Genomic DNA, 11,692 nt, shown 5'->3' on the forward strand with positions numbered 1-11,692 from the left:
CACCCCACTCACACACACGCACACACTCAAGTTGTGTTCGTCATGTACGGCAGTACACTCACAGACTGTTGTTTTTGACTGACAAAAATAAATGGAATCACTACGAAAACAAGAAAGCCTTTGAGATACCTCCCTTTACCAACTACTATAGGGTTGTCAAAACGAAACTGGCTCCGAAAATGATGTATATTGAAACAGGCAATCGAACTCCGCCTTCGCTGGTCCCAGGTACGAGTCCTCATCTTGAAAGTGATGCGGAAGGTGGAGAGGGAGGAGTAACAACTATGTTAAAAAAACTGGATCCATCAGGCTCCGGATGGTAGCACCTTGTGAGGCTGCCTGCCTAACATTACATGTGAAACCCCAAAATGCAGACACGTCGGTGGGCAGCCACAGGTAGTCTGGTCAGCGCCTGTTGGCACTGAGCTTGGCTTTGATGGAATCTTCTGGAATTCAAAACTCAAAACAAAATAATGAGAACACTGGACCCCAGTCAGTAAGACTTGGTAATAGACCTGATCATAGGATTGCACGGGGTCAAGAGAAGAACTAGAGCTTACCAGAAACCTTCACGACTATGAGAATATTTAACATGGGGAAATTCAACACTAACATATTACTCAAGCCAGGTAAACTGAAACAACTGACGAGCACCATAGATGAAATCAATATCAATATTCTGGCAATACTGGAAACACTATTCTCAGATGAGAACCACTTTGACTCGAAAAACTAAAGAATATACAAGGGGAAACCCGCCATAACGCCGGCCAGAGTGGCCGAGAGGTTCTAGGCGCTACAGTCTGTAACCGCGCGACCGCTACAGTTGCAAATGGCTCTGAGCACTATGGGACTTAACAGCTATGGTCATCAGTCCCCTAGAACTTAGAACTACTTAAACCTAACTAACCTAAGAACATCACACAACACCCAGCCATCACGAGGCAGAGAAAATCCCTGACCCCGCCGGGAATCGAAGCTACAGTTGTAGGTTCGAATCCTGCCTCGGGCATGGATGTGTGTGACGTCCTTAGGTTAGTTAGGTTTAAGTAATTCTACGTTCTAGGGGACTGATGACCTCAGAAGTTAAGTCCCATAGTGCTCAGAGCCATTTTAACCATTTGAACCAGACATAACATTCGAGGAAGGAATCTCAAACTCTTTGGAACAGCAGTTGTAGTACACCAGCCTATACAGGATTCTGTAATGTATTTCGCTTAAAATTCAGAAAAAATTTCAACCCTGACGATACGAACTGGAAGAAAGTCTATACACTAATCAATGCACATGACCCCACCAACAACCACAACAAGAAAAACCTACAGATGAAGATTTCAGGCGAGATCTTGACGAAACACCGGCAAAACCCCACAAAACACGAGAAAGTGTCACTAGGAGAGTTTAATGACCAATTGAATAAGGAAAGGTAATTCAAAGACACAACAAGAAGACGCACGGCTTACAAGAGGACAAACAAAAATGGAGAGAATGTGATAAACGTCTGCAGGAATTCCGACCTCAGAATCCCATCAATACAGTTGCAGAAACCGCACAAGAAACTACGAACTTGGAAAAACCGCAACAGTGTCCGGAGAATTTCAGATAGATCACATACCGATATCTAAGGGAAAAAACCAGAGAACTTATGAACATAAGTACAAGGAAAGCCTTTCTCGAATCCGACCGTAAGCTACTTCAAATCAAAGCGAAACGTATACCCTAGAGACAAATCAAGAGGACCAAGAGAACTATCAGAACAAACCCAAGTACATACAATTAAAAAAGAAAAAAATTAAGAAAATCGTCAGTAATTTCTGGACAGAATCGTCAGAAGAAATGAAGGAACTGATAAAATTTGGGCAACCTTCAAGAAAAAGGAAACAGAGGTGGTGGACCACGAATGTGGCAGAGCCATAGAAGAGCGAATACAAGCCTGGAAAAATTGAACAGTCATAGAACATCAGAAAAATGGGAAGAAATCAACAAGATACAGAAGAACACTTTGAAGATAATCCGTAAAGAAAAGAAAGGTTAAGAAAACAACAAACTGAAAGAGACAGGACTTCAACAAAACCGACGCACTAAACTTTTACAGAAGATTCAGAGAAAATGTGAAGGGATGTCGACCACCGAGTTTATACTTCAAAAGACGATACAGAACACTGCAGACAAACCAGAAAAAGAAATGTGAAATATTACCACAAAACTTCAACACACTACTTAACTTTGACAAATCGATGCAAAATCTACAGTTCGAGAAGCCAGAATCTTACCCCGATTCCAAATCAGGAGATCGTGAAAATAATAAAAACATAAAAAATAACAGAAAACCTGGAGAAGATGGACTGATTGCGCGAATATGAAAATTAGATCACCAAAATGTTGCACCCAAAATATACAGTATCATTGAAAAACTGAGAAATATAAAAGGTACCATAAATATGGAAGTCAGTTATAATATGTACCCTACCGAAGAAAGAAGACAAAACAGATCTAAGAACTAGATTTCACAACTGCACATAGCATACAAAATTCTTCCAAAGCCCTGTTAAATTTGCTAGATCCTCAGACTTCTCCACAGTTAGGAGAATACTAAGGAGGCTTCAGAAAGGGAAGATCTTGCAGTGAACAGATCTGATGCCTGAGAACAATACTGATAACATGAAAGTCCAGGAACACCACAATACCATTTGTCAACTTCAAGAAGGCTTACGACTCCATAGATAGAGATGAATTGGATGAAATGAAGATGGACAGGTCAGACCAGAAATATAATCAAGGAAATATTAACAAATACAATACCCACAGAGAAGTTTATTGGAGAGATCTCGGAACCATTCTAAATTAAGACAGAACTAAGACAGGAAGATAGCCAGTGACCCGTTCTATTTAAGTTAGTTTTGGAGAAAATAATCGGGACATGGGACAAAGGAGTTAGTTGAGTGAAGATGGGGAGACAAAAGGATAGAATCGTCAACATAAAATGTCTGGCCTTTGCTGACAATATAGCCATCGTGAAAAATAACTGAAAAGAACACAAAGAAGCTATAGTGACACTACATGAAACCTCAGCCAAAACAGGACTACAAATCTCATAAGGGAAGTACATGTACGCAAAATCCACAGGCAGACACCCACTGGTAACGAAGGATGGAACAGTAACAGAAGTACAAGGTTTCTAATACAGGGGAGAGATTATACAAAAAAGAAAACAGGACTGAACTCGACATTCGTTGAAGAAAGGATCACAAACCTACAAAAAAGCATATATATATACAGGGACCCATTACAACAGAAGTATTTCCACCAATGCCAAAGAATAGTCTTACCAGAGGCCTTATGTGCTTCAGGAACAACAGTAATCAAGGGAAGAACTAAAATCAAGCAGAATAAAAAACAAGAGAATAAAATACTGAGAAAAATCTAAGGACCGGTTCAGAAAGTGGGGATCTGGGTAAAAAGAGTGACAAAAGAACTTTATGAACAGAGAGAGATGATTGCAAACATCAGGAAAGGAAGGGCGAAGTTCTTTGGACACATATATAGGATGAAAGGAAACAGACTGACAAAAATGATTTTTAACGTAGTGAAAAGTAATACAGTGAAAAACAACTGGGCAAAGGAAATCCTGGAAGACCTCAAAAAATTTAAGATCTGCGCAGAAGAAGTGAAAGGCAGGGAAAAATACAGAGGAAAAAAATCAGAAAATAGAAATTTCAGCAAACGCCCAGAAACAAGGAAACAGGAATGAAATGGATAGAAGGGAGGAAGAAGAAACACAGTGAATGTATGACAGGCTATCGGGAAGAAAAAAAGGAAGAGACAGAAAAGAATGTCATGGGGAACTGATTGTGTTTTAACGCTCTGCTTAAGGGGAAATTAACGATAATAATCATAATAATAAAAAGGCAGTTCAACTTACATCACCTGCAGCCCAGCGGACGATGTACAGGGTTGGACAAGAATATGGAAACTCTAAAAATGGAATTCCCTTACCACACCAAATACAGTGTAATAAAATCTTTGGCGTTCAAACAGCTTCCAGCAGTCTGGATGTATAAATAAAGGTTCTTGTGGTTTTCAAAGGAATGTTACATCATTTTTCCTGCAAAACATGGCTGGTTCGGATAAAGATGGTGGAGGTGTAAAGCGACCACTCATCCTTCTCTTCAAAGTAGACCACAAAAGCTTAATAATATTGAGATATGGTGACTGTGGTGCCGAGGAGGGAAGCGACAGTTCATTCTCGTGGTCACAAAACCAGTCCTGGACAATGAGAGCTGTGTCATCAGGACCCTTGTAGTCTTCGAACACAACATCACCATAGGGTAACAAACATTGTACCCTGGGATGGACCTGATCAACCGAAATGGTTACATAATCATTGGCAGTGATGCAACCTTATGGAATAACCCAGGGGCCCGAGGAATTCTAGGATGTGGCTGCACCGAGCCCCCACCATGTTTCACTATTAGGACGGAAACTCAGCTAGAAGTTGGAAACTGTGAAACAAGACTCATCCGACCAAACGACTTCCTTCTATTGCTCCACGGTTTTCCTGTTACTGGCATTTGCATCACTGACAAGTGGTTTCGGAATTCCAGTTAGCCTTGCAGTTCCCTGCTTATGAAGCTCCGTTTGTGTTGTATTGGAGTTAACAAGGTTCGCGAGTGTAACATTCAGTTCTGCAGTGACCTCAGCAACTGTCATGCTCTTACTTTTCGTCACAACGCTCTTCAATCACTGTCCATCACATTCTCTCAACACACGCTTTCGTCCGCTTTGCGACGTAGCGGATGATGTTTTTTCCGATTTACCTGTGTGAGGTATAGATAATAGATATAGTGCCTCTTGGAACACCAGACACTTAGTGTCCAATAGTTATATTAACACCCACCATACGAGCATCAACAATATGCCTGTGTTCGACTGCATTGAGCTCTAACATAATGCATTCACTACTACACGTAACATTTGTTCTGATCACCACTGACTCCTGCAACGTATGGGGGACATGCACTGGTGCCGTTTGTGGTCAAATACTGTACAACAGCGCAATCTCCAGGCTTGACTAGAACCTGAATTTATGCCGAAGCATTTTTCTTCACCCCCATAAGTTTGATGACCTATTTTGAGATGTATGAAATAATTTGCAGGCCCATTTCATTTTGGCTATCCTGTATAAGGCCGTACGTCACGTAGCAGAAGAGCCAATAACAACGCCTCCCATGAATGAGATTTCCTTGTTTTGTTACGCTGAAAGAATGATGTGGCTGTCTTTCACAGGCGTCTGCATGAATTTTTTTGACAATTGTAGAACAGAGAAATGTTGCCGAGAACTACCGAGATCATGCGATCTTGGCTATCTTGTATATTTTACATATCTTACATATCACTTGAATCACATTTCTTGAATGATCATTTGAACTTGTTCCCGCAAACCGTTGACGCCGTTAGTAACGAACATGGAGAACGATTCCACTGGGACGTATCTCAAACGAAGATGCGTTATCGTCCGACTACTGGCCGGTCCTTACGAAGCAAAGTTCCTGAGCTGAAGCATTTCAGGCAGTCAGTAACGGAGTATTTTCAGATATGATCTTTAGTTATCCTTGATGTTCTGTTACATCTTTGAGTATTCCGTGAACCGTAATTTTTTTGTTATTTTAATTTGTAAGTAATTATTATACGAAAACTAAGCCCTGTACAGAAATACTGGAATTCGATCTGGATGCGTGGGTGAACTATTTTCCAGAAGCGGATTAGATTTTCCTTGTAACTAGAAACAATTTTTTGCTGACCACTTTAACCAGTCTCACTTTTTGCATTCTTTATTTTCCCTACAATTTTCGGTTTTAGAATTGCTTCCCGTTTCTAGTAAATTATTAATGCGTCAAATGTGCCAATAGAAAAGGTAAGAATTAACCTACCTCGAAGCAATAACAGATAAGGTTGTACGAGCACCGCAGTCATAGACGTGTTACGGGCAGTCTATTTGAAGAAACATCCCTGTATTCACGGTGCATGAAAACCTGAGGATGGGCGGAATGGGAGCAGAGCCTCATTTACTTGACTTACAAACTGAATAGTTTTACCAATGCTACGTATTACACGATAAAACTGAGTTATTATTTGCCTGTAGATTACAGCTCATGGGCATCTTGTATTCGTAACGCACTGTCAGTCACCACACTGAGGCGAGAAAAGTCATGGGAAAGCGACATGGACATTTATAGGTGGCAGCAGTTCCGCATACAAAGGCTTAAAAAGGCAGTGGATTTGCGGGGCTGTCATTCGTACTCAGATGGTTGATTTGAAAAGGTTTCCGACGTGATTATGGCCCCATGACTGGGATCAACAGACTCTGAAAGCGGAATGGGTAGTTGGACACGTGGGACATTCCTTCTCAGACATCGTTAGGGAATTAAATAGTTCAAGATCCACAGTGTCTAGAGTTCACCAAGAATACCAAACTTACTTTACGCCTGAGAACAACGGCGTTTGCTTCGAGTTGTCATTGCAAACAGACAAGCAACACTGGGTGAAATAACCCCAAGAAATCAATGTGGGATGTTCGGCGAAGTTTGGCATTAATGGACTATGGCAGCTGACAACCGACGTGACTGCCTTTCCCAACAGCGCGACTCGGCCTGTAGCGCTTCTCCTGAGCTCGTGATCAATTCGGTTGGGCCCTAGACAACTGGAAAACCTTAGCCTGGAGTTTCGATTTCAGTTGGTAAGAACTGACGGCGGTATTGGAGTGTGGCGCAGACCGCACGAAGCCATGGACCCAGACTGGCAACAGGGCACTGAGGAAGCTGGTGGTGGCTTCGGTGCGGACTGTGTCTATATAGAGTGGAGTGGGTCCTCTGATATAACTGAACATAATGGAAATGGCTACGTTTGGTTACTTGGAGACCATTTTCAGCCATTCAGCGATGCAATTTTTATAGATGACAATGCTCTATGTCACTGGGGAACAATGGTTCACCATTGGTTTGACGTTCTGGACAATTCAGGGAGATGAATTTGGCCACCCAAATTACAGGATGTTAATCCAATAGAAAATTTTTTGACATAATCGAGAAGTCAGTTCTTGCGCAAAATCCAGCACCCGCAACACTTGCACAATTATGGATGACAGCAGAGGCAGCATAGCTCAATACTCCTGCAGTAGACTTCCAAAGACATCGAGTTGCTGCAATACGCTGTGAAAAATAAGGTCCGACACGATATTAGGAGATATCTGATGGCTTTTGTTACCTCGGTGTACTGCGCGTGAAGCAGTGAATAATTTGTTTTAACTGTTAATGTTTAAACATTTCTGAGGTATTCCTGTATAATTCCAGGCAGCAACAAACTCAGGATGGATCATTTAAGAATACGAAACATTGAACGATATCCAACTCCACGTCAAATGAGACGGAAAGCAATTGTGCATACAATTCGCCAACGGTTAATTGAGGCAGAAGTTCTTTTGACAGACAGTGATGGTCTGAGCTTAATCCAGTGCACCTAAGGGAATGAAGTCACTGTCACTTGCGCAAGAGGTGACAGTATGCAGTAGCCCCAGCCGGCTAGCTGGGAGTACCGACAGCAAATATCTGCATCTTTATGACGTTCATCCATAGTGAAGAGTGTTGATCTTGGTGAAACAGATTTTCTCTGTAAGATACTTCTCTGAGGATAAGACACAGTGGACCTGTTTACAGAACACCGTGAACCATTCATAAGGATAGTAACAAGTAGATGAATCATTTAAATGTCTCTGCAAATGAATCATAACGTCCTGATGAGGTCATAACGGACTGCAAAAGATGCTAGTAGCCAAAATCTATGTGTGGTATTGTAAGAAGGTGTGTTAGAAGAACATAAAAATTAATACTTATACACCGTAACCAAATACATCAGTACATTTCTTTATAAGATGCGTTCTCAATTTTATGACCCCATCGTCTGGTTTGGTATTTATCCGAGGCGTATTAATGCTGCGTTTTGGTGGGAGCACAAAAACTTTGTGACATACGCAAAAAAAAAAAAAAAAAAAAAAAAAAAGATTCACCACAAATGCAAGAATTCACTCTGAATCAAGGATTTACTTACCTGATTATCTGATGTTGAAATGTTACACCGTAAAATATGTTTCACAAAGATATTAAACTTCAGTTGATTACGGTATACAATTCAGCTACAGTAGGCCTAATCTCACACTATCCGCTTTATTAATATGAATTCCTGTATGTAGATTTCCTAAGGTACACAAAGAATCGAGAAAAATGTTAACCAGATATAATTAAACAGCGTTATTTTTTGTTTCTAAAATCCAGGTTCAAAGGGCTCTAAGCACTATGGGACTTAACAGCTGAAGTCATCAGTCCCCTAAACTTAGGACTACTTAAACCTAACTAACCTAAGGACATCACACACACCCATGCCGGAGGCAGGATTCGAACCTGCGACCGTAGCAGCAGCGCGGCTCCGGACTGGAGCGCCTAGAACCGCACGGCCACCGCGGCCGGGCTCAAATCCAGGACATGCTTCTGCAGAATCTATTAGTTACTTGAAATACTTGAAAAAAAAAAGAGCTGTGTTTGTAGTGAAGTACCGAAGCAGTTACACGTTTTCGGGGAAATACATATGAAATTATGAACATTCGTACAAAGAAATATGTATAATGTACAAATGTATAAGTACAGTATCCAAACTAAGAAACTTGATCCCGGGCAGTTTTTTTACTCTGCGCGCGGTTGCTTCTCTTGCCTACAACGCGACTTTGTAAAGGTCTCTCTGTCAACATCTCGTAGCTCCATAAACAGTTATCTTTTTCGCCTATGGCCGTTTGCGATTCGCAGTTGAAACCAGTCAAAAACGTCGCCAACATAAGTGACTTCCTTAAGGCCGGGTCTGGAACCGCGCGACCGCTACGGTCGCATGTTCGAATCCTGCCTCGGGCATGGATGTGTGCGATCTCCTTAGGTTAGTTAGGTTTAAGTAGTTGTAAGTCTAGGGGACTGATGATCTTAGATGTTAAGTCCCATAGTGCTCAGAGCCATTTGACTTCCTTAAGTTGACTCGCTTGAACGAGTGATTTAGTAGTATGGAATAAATCTACTAAAACTTCATGTATGATACGGCGTTTTCCTCGTACGTCAGTGTTTATGACGTCATATCTCTTGAACTATATATGAAGATATACTTGTGTCGGTACTTACAGCGGTTTACACTGATAAGCCAAAACAATGAGACCACTGCCCACCGCGATGTTGGATGCCGCGACGGTGGCGTTGCGGGCACTTGAAGCGATAACAAAAGGATGTAAGCGGAGCAGATACTGAAGGTATGGGCCGAGCGGTTCTAAGCACTTCAGTCTGGAAGCGAGCGACCGCTACGGTCGCAGGTTCGAATCCTGTCTCAGGCATGGATGTGTGAGCCTCCATTCAGATAAACGACTTTGGCGAAGGTTCAAAATGGTTCAAATGCCTCTGAACACGCTGGGACTTAACAAAAATGGGGCAATTGGCTCTGAATACTATGGGACTTAACTTCTGAGGTCATCAGTCCCCTATAACTTAGAACTACTTAAAGCTAACTAACCTAAGGACATCACACACATCTATGCCCGAGGCAGGATTCGAAGCTGCGACCGTAGCGGTCGCGCGGCTCCTGGGACTTAACAGCTGAGGTCATCAGTCCCCTAGAACTTAGAACTACTTAAACCTAACTAACCTAAGGACATCACACACATCTATGCCCGAGGCAGGATTCGAACCTGCGACCGTTGCGGTCGCGCGGTTCCAGACTGAAGCGCCTAGAACCGCTAGTCCACACCGGCCGGCTTTGGCAAAGAGTAGATTGTTATTATGTAGAGCCTGTGAACGAGTATCTCGAAAACGGAGAAGCTGGACGAATATTCACGTGCTACTGTCGTTGGAATCTACGGAAAGAGATAGATGGATAGTGGAACTTTCACTAGGCGTTAAAGGGTTGGACGTCCACGACTCCTCAAAGACGTGGGTTCGGTGGCTTTTCTGCTGTGTAAAGTAGGATACATGGTCATCTGTGGCATCTCTGCAGAAAGAGCGCAATGATGGTGCACCGACAACTGTTTCGGAGCACACCGTCCATCGTACATTGTTGAACAGGGGGCTCCGCAGCAGACAACCCCTAAGCGTTCACATGTTGACCCAATGACATCGCCAATTACTACTGCAGTGGCACGGTACCATCGGGATTCAACGGTCGATCAATGGAAATGTCTCGGCTCTTCGGGTAAACTAGGTCGATGGTCATTTCCACAAACGCCGTCATCGTGGTAAACGGCGGCTTGAAACGTGCAGCACGCCACGACACAGTATTACGCTATGGGAGGTATTGTCCTGCACTTGCATGGGGCTTGTGATAGTAACCGAAGACACGCTAACAGCTGCGAGCAAGCTGCATCCCTTCATGCTTGATGTCTTCTCCGACAGCGATGTCACACTTTCTCGGGGCCAGAACCGCGCTGCAGTGGTTTGAGGAGCATTATGGTGAGCTCACATTGATGTCTCGGCTACCAAATTCACCTGATGTATTTGCCAAGGAACCCATCTGGGGCCCTTTGGGGCACGGTCACCCCGTACGCAAATCAGCGGTCCGTTATCTACGCGAATTGCATGACTTGTGCCTAGACGTCTAATGCCACATACCTCCAGAAATCGACCAACAAACTGTCGGATCCCTGATAGGCAGAATCAGTGATATATTTCGTTCTAAAGACGGAGAAACAAGATACTAAGCAGGTCGTCATAATATTTTGGCTCATCAGTGTTCGTGGATACTGTCAACAAAATATGTTGGGCTATTAGCAAAGAAGTAATAAACTTAAAGCTCAAGCACAATGTGGCAGTTTTACAAGCATCTCTGTATTTATGACGCCATATCTCCTGAACTATTTATGGTACCATGATATATCTGTACTTTTGTAGGTGCATTTTCCGGCATATGTTGATACTCCTTGTTACATTTATTGCGAATACAGTTAGTAGCACAGAAGTAATACATTTAAACGTCATGTACGATGCGGCACTTTTCCATGCTTCTCAGTTAGAAAACTCTACTGAATGACATACTGTACTTAAAGAACATTGGAAAATATTTTCTGCTGTATCAACAAAAGAACAGCTTATATGTAAGAGTACATTGCAACAAACGTATGGTCACATGTGGATAAATTTTACTGTCTGCCTAAAAGGCAGTTACCGGTTTCTGTTATAGCGCGCCATCATTGTTTATCAACAGGCTAGACTCATAAACGGGTGTAATCTGTAGGACTGTACGTTTTGCGCCACATCGCTCGGAATTTGAAAGTGAGTATTTCTTATCCTCATCAAATGCTGTAAGTTATTGTAACACGTATGTAATGGGTCCCCCCCCCCCCCCCCCCCATGATCCATGGACCTTGCCGTTGGTGGGGAGGCTTGCGTATACAGATAGGTGCAACCACAACGGAGGGGTATCTGTTGAGAGGCCAGACAAACGTGTGGTTCCTGAAGAGGGGCAGCAGCCTTTTCAGTAGTTGCAGGGGCAACAGTCTGGATGATTGACTGATGTGGCCCTGTAACACTAACCAAAACGGCCTTGCAGTTTTTATACTGCGAACGGCTGAAAGCAAGGGGAAACTACAGCCGTAACTTTTCCAAAGGGCATGCAGCTT

The sequence above is a fragment of the Schistocerca gregaria genome, chromosome 4 (assembly GCF_023897955.1).
Source record: "Schistocerca gregaria isolate iqSchGreg1 chromosome 4, iqSchGreg1.2, whole genome shotgun sequence".
Lineage (NCBI taxonomy): Eukaryota > Metazoa > Arthropoda > Insecta > Orthoptera > Acrididae > Schistocerca > Schistocerca gregaria.